The sequence below is a fragment of the Paroedura picta genome, chromosome 11 (genome assembly GCF_049243985.1).
Source record: "Paroedura picta isolate Pp20150507F chromosome 11, Ppicta_v3.0, whole genome shotgun sequence".
Taxonomy (NCBI): domain Eukaryota; kingdom Metazoa; phylum Chordata; class Lepidosauria; order Squamata; family Gekkonidae; genus Paroedura; species Paroedura picta.
In genome coordinates, this window is record NC_135379.1 from 31,767,928 (window position 1) to 31,779,290 (window position 11,363).

The following is an 11,363-nucleotide window of genomic DNA, read 5'->3' on the forward strand; positions in this document are numbered from 1 at the left end:
CACAGGGAACGGCGTGGCATCCTGCCCTGTCACAATGGCATGGTGGCAGCACAGAGTAGCTGCCACTGTGCATAATTGGTCTATGTGGCTATTCTGAACAATTTACCCCACTGTGGTATCTGCTCCATGTTTTAGAGAAATGGCCAAGGCCCTTACATGTTAGTGGGGCTTGTGGTTATCAGGTGGTTTTCAACTAGAAACTACTACTAACAGAGAAATGGGAAATTTGCAAATCTCCTTGAGGCAGTGTTTCCTTATGTGTAGCCTAGAGTCACCCCAGAGCCCAGGGTTATGCTAGTTCGGAGGGGAGGAAATTTTATATATATTAAGTTTTAAATTTACCTGGATGCTTTTCTCCTTATTTGGGCAGGTCAACTCACCGCCTCCCAAAATAGCCCATAATAGGCATGGAAGGGGTGGAAAGGTGAAGGGCCCCGGCCATACAAAGCTTTGTTGGCCAAGGCTCCTGTCGTGTGATCAACCTCTTGGTGGTGGCTGGAATCCAGCAATGTGAGTCCTCTTGGTGTTGGCTGGGTCTTTAGTTGTTTTTAATTCTAGGGGGAGGGGAGGGGTGGAGTATCTAAGTGATGTCACTTCTGGTGAAGTGTCACTTCCAGGGGTGTGGCAAGGAAGTATGGCCAGCTGACATCACTTTGAAGCCTGCAAAATATTTCAGGGGATACTCCACAGTCAAAAGGTTGAAGAAGGCTGCCTTCAGGTATAGGCCTCATGCGAAGGATGGGAGTAAATGTAGCACTTTGGTTGATGGTAATTGCAAATGCAGTTCACCATAAACCATGGAGAAACTATGATTACATTAAGCTAATAAGCCAACTCAGTAAAAATTAAAAATGGAGTGACAGAGGTTACATGCTAGAAACAAAACAAAAAAACAGTTTTAAACTGCAGATATTGTAGTGTATTACTACCATACACACCAGCAGTGAGATAACTAATTTTTTATTTTGATTAACAAATTATTCCGCTAAGAAAGCAATGATCTTGAGACATATCATTCATATGTTGAGCCATATGGCTAAACCAATGATACAAAATCCATCTCTGATGGTATAACTGTTAGCAAAATGAAAATAAATGAAAACAGAAATACCGACCATGCAAAAATACAGAAGGGGGAAAGCAACATCAAGATCTGCAATTGAATTCTCCTCATTACCTCCTGAGTGATGGGGAGGGGGCTATCATAGCAGGCGAAGAACACTGCCTTTTCCTCTTTGAGATTTCAAAATGAGATCACTCATTTCAGTGATCAGCCATCTCTGAAATCTTCAATTTATCACCATCAAGACATTTTGAATCACAGTCTGAAGTATCGCTAACAAAATGAAACAGCTTAGAAAAAAATGGTGGTGAAATTGCATATAGTTATAACAAACTTTCATCTGTGAATATAGACCAGTCTTTCTCAACTTTTTTACTGCTGAGAAATCTTGGAAACATTCTTCAGGCTTCTAGAAACTCCAGGTGCAATCATGCAGAATATAGTCGGGAAGGATAGCTGCATACATGCTCACCTGGAGCCCCTCCCCTTTCCACCCCCTCCAGGCCCATCACTGGCTGTCATTTGGAGGGGAGGGCGGGTCGACATGACCATATATGGTTATATCACCCAATAAATGCTTAGCAAATTTTAAAATGAGATTAAAATTAATTGCCACTATTTGGAAAACCCTTCCAGAGCTGTCAAGAAACCAGGGGTTTTTACAAAACCCCGGTTGAGAAAGCTTGATACAGACACTACCAAACTGCAGTGGAGCAATGCAATGAGACAACTGCAATAGTATGCCATCCTCTCTTTCCCACAGCAATCTTCTCCCAGCAAGCTCTAAGTAGGAAATGAATATGGCTGGAAAGAAACTGACCAGGGAGTACAGCAGCAGAAGGAAAGAGGCAAGCAGAGGAAGGGTGCAGCATTTTATTCTGCCCACGGCATTTTTGCTAAAGAATGCCCACACCTTGCTGCTCTACCAAGTTGCAAAAATAATGAACTGGGAGGGGTGGGTCCCAGTGAAGAATCATATGTAGAGACTACTACCAAGTTGGACATCAATTTGCGTTTTCCTCAGTCACGTACAGTTCTATCTGGAAGCATCTGTAACGTATGGGCAAAAGGTCCTCCCCCTTTCTGAAATACACCAACCCCCTTCAGTTCTGTTCAGTGTGAGAGCAGAGCCAGGATCTCTAGAATGTTGAAGGAGCCAGAAGGGGCAGGGGAAAAAGAAACTGTTACACTGCCAGCTCAAGCAAACAGAAGCTGAACCTTCAAAGAAAGACCATGGGAGGGATCCTGCTTGGTGTAGTAGTTAGGAGCGCAGACTTCTAATCAGGCAGAGCTGGGTTTCATTCCGTGCCCCCCACACACACACAAACACACAAAGGCAGCCAGCTGGGTGATCTTGGGCTCGCCACGGCACTGATAAAGCTGTTCTGACTGAGCAGTAATATCAGAGCTCTCTCAGCCTCACCTCCCTCACAGGGTGTCTGTTGTGGGGAGAGGAAAGGGAAGGTGAATGTAAGATGCTTTGAGACTCGGGCTGAAAAAAATGGCATATAAGAACTAACTCTTCTTCTAATATGAATCACAATAATGTGTCTGCAAAACACAGAGCACTTTTTCACCCTACAGAAATATATATACAATATACTATATATATATATATATACTATATATATATATAGTATATATATATAGTGGGAAAATATTCAGACTGCAGCTACCTACACAACAGAGCTAATCCCACTGAACTGAGAAGAAAGCAAATCCATAAACAAAAGCAGGCATGAGATTGTAACTTTCCTTAATATACATTATTTTTAAAAACCAACAACACAACAACTGTGTACTTAAGAGGAACACAAATGGGATAGCTATTTAAATTAGATTAAATGACTGTTTTCCAACTAAGGAGTTCAGGAGGCAGAATAATTAAATCCTGCCAGAACTTTCTTTTAGAGCTTATTTCTTTAATCAGTTCACTCTGTTGGTTTGATTGCTCAGCAGTGCCTTGCAGAAAGATCCAGCCCAATTGTTCAGCACAGCTTTGCAGAAAGAGCTCATTCCATTTGCTGTTGCCCCAGACCGGATTGGAAAGTACCATCAGGTTTCTATGCTGACTCCCAGGAAGGAATCAATGTTGCCTAACATCACTTAACAGCAACCCTCTGGCCAGTCTAAGAACATCATACATGTGCTCAAAGGGGAGTTCTATTCAGTTTCCATTTCTCAGAGGAATGTGATGCTGCTGAAAGCCTGACCACCTCCTGGTTCTGGGAGGGATGGAGTGCACTGCCTCAGGAGAAAAAAGCCTAATTTCCACTTTCCAGACAGATATTCACATGAATCCAAAACCATTCCTATTCACATATTTAACGGGCAAATACCACTGCAGTTCCATTAATGAACTGCCTTCTACTACCTGAGAAACAGAAAAGTACAAGATTATAAATACTTTACTTTTTTAACAAATGGAAACACAGTTTGTTTGTTTTTTAAAGGATCCTTATCAGTGTCATTGATTCAACAGAGAACCCTTAAAGAATATCAACCTGTATTAGCATGTATGGAATAAGCAACTTCAGACAGCATTACTGGAATGCTCAAGACAAACTGGGTCCCTTGCCGGTCATTTTGTCTGCATCCTGGACACTGCAAGTAATACAAGATGTTGATCCTTTTCTGGGTATCAGTCCACAACTTTCTCTTCTGCATCCTCATTGTCTGCATGCCTTATATCACCTTAACAATGCTACCTATGCCTGGAACTCTCTCCCAGCACATCTGCATGATGCCACCTCTCCCAATTCATTCAAAACCCATTTTTAGCACAAAACCTTTGGAACAATCTTTCTTAGATTGTTATCATGTATCAAAATTGAATTTAAATACATCTAATTAAAATTATGAGAGCCTCTTGTGGCGCAGAGTGGCAAGGCAGCAGACATGCTGTCTGAAGCTCTGCCCATGAGGCTGGGAGTTCAACCCCAGCAGCCGGCTCAAGGTTGACTCAGCATTCCATCCTTCCGAGGTCGGTAAAATGAGTACCCAGCTTGTTGGGGGGTAAACGGTAATGACTGAGGAAGGCACTGGCAAACCACCCCATATCGAGTCTGCCATGAAAATGCTAGAGGGCGTCACCCCAAGGGTCAGAAATGACCCAATGCTTGCACAGGGGATACCTTTACCTTTACCTTAATTAAAATTATATCATTTTCTTCAACTTTTTTCTCCTGACTTTTTAAATTGTATACATTCTAAGGTCCTCAGTCTTCCTTTTCATACACTGGAATACACCTAGATGATGACGATTATATGGGAGCCTGTGAGGCTTAGAGGGAGAACAGATTCTTATTGTTGAGCCAACCAGGCTCCAGGCTCCACCACCTAAAACTGCAGCCAGAAGCTGGTGTCTGCCAGTATCTCCAAGTATCTCCAATTTGCAGATTTAGGTATCTGTAGATGGGGGCCATGCTTGAGAAATAGGGTCCACAGTATTAATGGGGGGAATCTCATCTCCCTCACATGCTTTTTCCTTGGGCTCCCCTGCAGCTGCCAGACCCCCTGCCCCCTCCTTTTTCTCAGTGTTTGGAGCTGCTCCAGGTGGGCTCGCCAAGGCTTTCTTGCACCCTTCTCTCTTTCTGCGGTTCATCCAGAATGTCTTGGAGCAGGCTTGCTGAGGCTTCCTTCCTTCCTTCTTACCTCTCTCAGCAGATCATCTGGAACAGTTCCAGGGAGGCTCTTCCCTTCCCTTGGGACTGCATCCAGGCCTGAAGAAGCAGCCAGCATCCTCTGCCACAGTGGCTATCTCTGAGCAGCTGACAGCAGGGCTACTGAGCAAGACTCACTGTCACTTCCAAATCCAGCATGGTTCTCATGTCCCACGACCAACTGTGAATGTGTGTTCTCTGCACTTGTGCAGAGAGCATTAATTTGGGAGAATTTAAACCATACTGTATATATTTTTTAAATTAATTTTCAGATTTTTCTGCACACCTGGGGAGTACCCCAAGTATGTAGAAAAATCTCTTTAAGCCTCCACATGGCCACAATCCATTGATTTAAGTATCTGCAGTGGACGGCCACGAGTGGCTAATAGTATATGGATATATAGATAACAACAACAACCTACAACAGCTACAGATTCAGGTGGGTAGCCATGCTGGTCTGAAGCAGAAGAATAAATTTTGAGTCCAGTGGCACTTTTAAGATTAACAAAGTTTTATTCAAGATATAAGCTTTCATGTGCATGCACACCTCTTCAGATACAATGAAAAAAATGGTGGAGGAAATTTCATGTGACAAAGTGTATATACACACCTAAGCCTATTCCTTGAATAAAACTCTGGTCTTAAAGGTGCCACTGCACTCAAACTTTATTCTGCCACAACAACTACATAATCCAACCTAAGCCACAGGGATTTCTCCCTCACAAGCAATCTGTAGGCTCACCCACTGATAGATTCCAGTGACTAGAATAAAAAAGGGCATTATGTAATAAATTGCTAGATTTACTGGGTAAACAAGGGGGGAAAAAACATTTTCTAAAACCAACGTTACCACCCCCACAAATAGAGACACACTTGAAAAGTAAAAAAACACCATCTCAGCAGAAGTTTCTTTCACCTCTTTCTTAATTTAGGTCTTCCTGTATATCACACAGTACAGCAGCACGCACACACAGTCCTTCAAAGAACACTGTGGCTCAGTGGTAAAGCAGCTAAAGCAGATGGTCCCAAGTTCAATCCCTAGCATCTCCAGTTAAAAGGATTAGATGGTAGTTAATGTAAAAGACTTCTGCTTAAAACTTTGAACAATCTCTGACCTTTAGACTAACTGTCTAAATCAGTATAAGACAGCTTTCTTCTTATGCAGGGTCTCCAGGAAAAGCTTACGACAAACCATTAAACTGTGCAAGCACTATAAACAAAAATAGAAAAGTAACGTCAGTAAGAAACAACAACCAACAAACCATACCTGGTGGAATGAGTTCCCCAATGATATCAAGGCCCTATCCGAACTTACACAGTTCCATAGGGCTTGCAAAACAGAGCTCTTCCACCAGGCTATCAGACGAGGCCAAAGATGGGGACCTCACTATACCCTGCCCCCTTGCCAGGCAGCCTTGACACCCTCTTTGTTTCTACTGTTGCAATTATCCCAGTCAACTATTTATGATTATACATATGTTGTGCTGTTAACTGTTTATGTCTTTCTCCTTCATGTTGTTCCAAATGTTCTATGTACCTTTCCCATTCCTCACTGGTTTTATGTACACTGTTCCAAGACATCACAGTGAGGAGCAGTATATAAATTACATGAATGAATGAACGAACGGACAAAATCCACCTCAAAGTTGTCAGCAAATGTTCAATGAAAAACATAAGCCAGGAAGGATAAGCAATTCTTAAACAGAAAAATTCTGATGGCATAGACACAAATGTCACTCATAAAAGAGTGCTTTAACACTGAAAACTTAACTAGAGTAATACAAAGCTCCCTCAGGACTACACTATAACCTTGCCAGTTTGGTGTAGTGGTTAGGAGTGCAGACTTCTAATCTGGCGAGCCAGGTTCAATTCTGCACTCCCCCACATGCTGGGTGACCTTGGGCTGGTCACAGCACTGAGAAAGCTATTCTGACCAAACAGTGATATCAGGGCTCTCTCAGCCTCACCCACCTCACTGGGTGTCTGTTGTGGGAAGAGGAAAGGGAAGGCAACTGTAAGCCACTTTGAGACTCTTTCAGGTAGAGAAAAGCATCATATAAGAACCAACTCTTCTTCTTGACTTTGCTTCTATCTATTCATCCATCCATCCATCCTTGAATTTATATACCGCTGCTCTCAATTAGTCTCAGGGTGGTTTACAATAGAATAAAATATAATAACCCCCTAAAAAAACCTTAATACATTAAAATTTAAAATATGGTGATACAGTCAGAGTTCTAAACTCCCACCCCCTTTTCAGCATGTGGTCAAATGAACTCTCTCATTAGAAGCGAGGGCAGAACTAACCAACACTAAGGGATCCCCTTTTGGAAACACCAGGACCCATCCTGGCCTCAATTATACACTTGGCGGAAGACTTCCATCTTACAGGCCCTGCGGAAAGCTGACAACTCCATCAGGGCCCGTAACTCTTCCAGGAGCTCATTCCACCAGACTGGGGCCAGGGCTGAAAAAGCCCTGGCCCTGGTCAAGGCCAGGCGAATGTCCTGGGGGTCAGGGATAGCCAGCAGATTCACACCCACAGAGCGAAGTGCCCCGTGAGAAAGATCCAGTCTCTTATGGAAAGGGCACAAAGAGGAGAACCACAAATTATAATCATGATGTTCAAAAAGGTCTACAAAGGAAAGACCGGTCCTTAAAGTATTCTGATCCCAAAGCATTCATGGGTTTAATTACTGACACTAGCAATTTAAACTTTGCCTGGAAATGAACTACTAGAGCAGTGGTCCCCAACCCCCGGTCCAGGGATCAGGACCGGTCCGTGGATCAGCTCCTCTTCATCCTCCTCCCTGGCTGCCCCCTTGGGGGCTGCCCTGCCACTCTGCCGCTGGCCCACCTTTGGTGCTCTTCAGCGGCCGCCATGGCTGGGGCTCCCCCCTTGGCGTGGCACTGCACAGCTGCTGCTGGCAGCGCTCCCCAGTGGGCGGCAGGAAGTCAGGGGCACCGGCGGGAAAGCAAGTGGAACAGGGGCTCAGATGGCGGCAACATCCCTTGGCAAAAGACTACCCCCCCCCCGGGCCTAAGTAAAATTGTCAAGTGTTGACCGGTCCTCAGTGATAAAAAGGTTGGGAACCACTGTACTAGAGTACCAAATGTGACCAGTAACTCACCCAAGGAAAAACTAGTTATTGTCATAAATGGCAATTAGCTAATCACAGGAACAATTTTGTAGTGAATAAAATGAGCATGCATAACATATAATTGAAGTCTAAATGCACCACATTTTGAGATGTCGAGAAGCATTATAACATCTCAGCATCTTATCAGGTTTGTTGAGATTCAGTCACACAATACAGCACCACAAGACCATGTGTCTTTGGGTAATTTTGTATTTGCCATTCAATAGACATTTTGCTCCCCTCCCATCAAACAAAGATCTGATCTATAATCTTTCAGAAGTCTCTCTCCCTACACAAACTCTGTCTGACCATGTGTCATTAAAAAAAATTAGTACACTCCACCAACCCCCAACAGGAGTGCCAGAAAGAAAGATACTTTTTGCCTAACCTATTTTTAGATTTAAATTAAAACAAAATTGATTAAGAGCAAGTAAATGAAAGCAAGGTGAGTTTTCAATTTGTAAAAATTCCACACGAAAACCGGTGCTTGTTTTATGGCACTGGAACAACCTCCACTGGCTTTATTATTTATTTATATCTTTATACCGTCCTTCCATACAGCTCTGGGCGGTTTACATAAAACACTGTAGAACATTTACATATTACATTTAGAAGAAGATGGTTGGTTCTTATATGCCGCTTTTCTCTAGCCGAAGGAGGCTCAAAGTGGCTTACAGTCACCTTCCCATTCCTCTCCCCACAACAGACACCCTGTGGGGTGGGTGAGGCTGAGGGAGCCCTGATATCACTGCTGGGTCAGAACAGCTTTATCAGTGCCGTGGCAAGCCCAAGGTCACCCAGCTGGCTTCATGTGGGGGAGTGCAGAATCGAACCTGGCATGCCAGATTAGAAGTCTGCAATCCTAATCATTACACCAAACTGGCTCTACACCACTACACCAAACATTTAGAATAGAGGTGTCAGTCATTGACTGACACAATTCAGATTATTTTTCCTTTGAAATCTATCTCAGCTAGTAACATGCAGTGTGTCCAAAACACTTTGCATCAAGCACTGGCTGGAAAGCATCACTGAATATGGACATTCCTGATGACTTGTACAGAAGTTGCATCAAAAGATAGTGAGCAAGTATCAGTGCAACCTGAACAGAGTTGACCTGTCTCAGCCCATTATTTCCACCCAAGGTTTCTAGCCACCCATTTTATGCTTCCCCCAATAAGGAGCCAAATCAGAAATCTTTGTCTCCTTTCCTCCACTGCATCTTCAACACAATCCCGCGAGGAAAGTTAGACTGAGAAAGGGCGACTGGCTCGGAGGTCACTCAGCAAGCTTTTGCAGCAGAACGGAGAGATCTGAGCCTGAATCTCACTCTAACCACCACATCACCCTTGTTCCGTTCAAGAAGTAAAGGATCTTAACTAAATAATACGTTTCTATTTGTATAGCCCACCCTTCCTGAACGCTCGGGGCGGGGAACAGAACCTTCGCAGCAAGCTGCCAATAGCAACCGATTATGGCCAACATTGAAACACACAAAAACTGAAGTCCGCGCTGTGACGGTACCGGTGTAAATGTGTGCAGCTGTTACAGATATAGGCAATGACAAGGTCCCCCTCCATTTGTTCAGCCCAGTAAGGCGATGAATTGTGGACACGCTTCCAGCAGCGAGGAGCGAAAGCGAGCTCTTCTCGCCGCCTTTAAATGCATACTTACAGGATGGCGATGGTGGCGAGGCTCCTTCCCCGAAACTTCCGCGGAAAAGAGAAAGGCAGGAGCCCCGCCGAGCATCCTTCCCCCTCACCTAGCCCTCCCTTCTCTTCTCGGCTCCGCAGCCTCCATCGGAAGAAGGCGCCGCGAGCGACCGAAGCCCTCTGCGGAGACGCCACCGCGCGTCTCCCGCCGCCCGCCGCCGCCCGAGGGCCCCCTGCCCGCCAGCTGGACGCCGCGAGCGGAAGGGTGGGACGCCTGGCTCCGCCGGCAGCCTCGGCAGCGCTGCCCAGAGGGCTTCGGCGGAGCCAGAGTGGCATCCGCCGCGTCGCCAGCCCTTCTCCGGCGCGAGCCCCTCTCCGCCCGCCCGCCGAGCCCACCGCCTCACACCTGGGCCGAGACGCAGCGAGGCGCGCGCACTTTCCTCTCCTGGCAAAGTTTGGCGAGGCGCTCAGCGGCAGCCGAGGCACCGGCAGCGCTGGAGGGGAGGCGAGGCGAAGAGGCAGCGGAGCGCCGCCCAGCCGCGCCTAGCGGCTCCTTACCTGACAGGGAGGCTCGAGTAGCGGTTCGAGGGTTGCCCTCTCCCTCCCTCGCCGCGGCCGAGCCAAGAGGCAGGCGCTCCCGAGGCGACTCCTGGCAGCTCGCGGAAAGTTTGCGGCTCGCGCGCGGGGAGGGGGCGGGGACGCCCCTTCGGGAAATGAGCGGCGGGCTTGGCGGCGCTTCAGCAATTGCTGGCGGAGGCAACGCGAGCGGGACTGGGAGGCGCCTCGCCTCGGTGGGGAGCGGCCGGCGCAGCTCCTCGCACTTCCTCTTCCTCCGCTCGCGGCAGCTCCGCCGTCGCTCGGAGGCGCCCCGACTGTGGGGGGGCCCGCTGGCTCCCGGAGAACTGCCCCCGAGAGCGCGGCTGGAGTCCCCCGGGGCGCGCCTAGCTATGGCCGGCCCCGCCCGGGGCTTGGCCCGGAGTAACGGACGACTCCCTCTTTTGAGGGCGCCTCGCCTAGGAGCCAAATCCCACCGAAAAGTTCCCTCGGGCAGACTTCGGGTGTGCAAGTTTTGCTGTTATTAAGATTAAGATTTGGAAAGCCCCAGGCCACTGGGCAGAAATCTCAGGATTCTCTGCACTTTCTGGGACTTGCCCAGGTTGGTTTCTCTGCCCCTCCTATTCTTGTTCCTATTGACTCACTCTCTGGTATTCTCCACATTCCGTCCCTGCTGAAGTAGATTTAACTCACACCAGGCCTGACTTTTTAGGCATTTAGCCTAGGGCTTTCTAATTATTTTACCCATTTTGTGCCTGTTTGCCTGCCTGCACAAGTACCCTTCCCCACTCTGAGCACCATTCCTTGCCTGTGGTTGGTCCAGGTTTGCAGCATTGGTAGACCATTTGCTTTTCAGTCAGTAGTTTTTGGTGCTCATTTCAAGCAGTAATAGGGCAAAGTATGGATTTTATGATATAGGTTTCTAAACCACTTCTGTGCCATAGGGCTCCAATTTCAATATGTGCTATCAGATATGTTAACCGGCATACTTTTGTTTGTATCAAACGCTGAAAAACACGTGTCACCCTAGTCAGATTGTCTACCCTCAGCAGGCAAGGTAGGACCACTAAGAAGGCAACAACTGGAGAGCGCTTCAGTCATTTGTATAGTGCTGCCCTTTTCATCCATGGGACAGCTTTGCAATTTTGACCACCCTCCTATTCTTGTTCTGTGTTTCTTCACACAACATACATATCAATAATAGAATTGGTAGCGTATGGACGAGCGTTTGCCCCTGCATGGTGAACAGTGACACATGCAATTTTCCAGAGTTTATGAGAGATGGAGACAT

General features: G+C 46.4%; 1 protein-coding gene across 3 annotated transcripts in view; it reads right to left on the bottom strand.

Moving 5' to 3' along the window:
* The window catches only part of RFTN1 (raftlin, lipid raft linker 1), a 95,889-nt gene extending 85,421 nt beyond the window's left edge, over positions 1–10,468 (bottom strand). Inside the window, exon 1 of one of the 3 annotated variants that reach the window (XM_077302844.1) lies at positions 10,076–10,468. The gene's annotated coding sequence lies outside the window, so the exon portion shown is untranslated. The other 2 variants (XM_077302842.1, XM_077302843.1) reach the window with 2 other exon arrangements.
* Between the last annotated feature and the right edge of the window lie 895 nt (positions 10,469–11,363).